Raw genomic sequence first — 1124 nt, 5'->3', positions numbered from 1 at the left:
CTCTGGGTTAACAATTCGAAAAAAATGTCATCGCTCACGAAACCAACACCAGCTGTCATGACAGCTTCTGTACAGCCATTAAAGAGCTTTGGTTATATATTTCCTTAACGGTGGAATGACGCGAGAAACACCAGTGTCGTAATATTTAATTCACAATATCATCTTGTCGGTATTGTGTAACATTAATATATTCTGACAAATAAAAATGAGTAAAATCCTTTAAGCTGGAAATTTTCACATACCTTAGCGTGTTTTGAGGTACGGAGTCTATATGTTTCCGTAGTGTAATGGTTATCACGTGCGCCTCACACGCGCAAGGTTCCCGGTTCGATCCCGGGCGGAAACATTGTTTATACCGAAGGTTTTCTGAACTGCGAGTTCTGTGATAAAACAATCTATCGTCACTTTGTGGCAGTTGTACTGAGTAGATCATAATATAATAAGCTGCACATTATGGGGAACTATAACAGAATTTTATTATAAATTAATGAAGGACAAAATACCTCTGATAAATGATTCACCTGTGTCGAGTCAGTTCACTTTACCTGGTCAGAAAAACTTCCAAATAACAGAAAAAAATGAAAACAATTTTAGCTTAATTCGAAGTATCTTTTGTTTTATTTTAATGAGTTTCTCATTTATGTGAATAACATTATAATACTGACATGTTAGTGGTTGCATTTAACCGAATATTATTTATTTTTTTGTATTTCATTTACAGCTATATTACAAGATGCAAATAAATTACCATTCAATGGTACATGTTATGAGAGAACAATCAACACCGGTACTACTACGGTCCACTGAGTGAACATACAATACAATATTGCCTTAAGACAAACCTGACATAACCTACAACTTACCTAGAAACACACAGTGTTACATAATCACAAAGATCTTCATAATACACTGATGCTAACACTTACATCCTACACTTATACAACCCCCACCCGCCCCTCCACAAGTTTAAACCCTGGACACTCACGTGGTTAAACACAATATTAAACATTAAACAAGTTAACACCATTGCCACTCTCACGTTCTTAAACACAATATCAACATTAAGCATTAAACAAGTTAATACCACGGCCACTATCACGTTGTTAAACACATTATCAATATTA

General features: G+C 35.1%; 1 non-coding gene across 1 annotated transcript; it reads left to right on the top strand.

Annotated features, from left to right (window-relative positions):
* Positions 1–273: 273 nt before the first annotated feature.
* TRNAV-CAC (transfer RNA valine (anticodon CAC)) lies at positions 274–346 on the top strand. The gene has a single exon. It is a non-coding gene; the product is annotated as a tRNA-Val (tRNA).
* The last annotated feature ends 778 nt before the right edge of the window (positions 347–1124 follow it).

This window comes from Cherax quadricarinatus, chromosome 78 (assembly GCF_038502225.1).
Source record: "Cherax quadricarinatus isolate ZL_2023a chromosome 78, ASM3850222v1, whole genome shotgun sequence".
Lineage (NCBI taxonomy): Eukaryota > Metazoa > Arthropoda > Malacostraca > Decapoda > Parastacidae > Cherax > Cherax quadricarinatus.
This window is presented reverse-complemented; position numbering and strand designations above follow the sequence as displayed.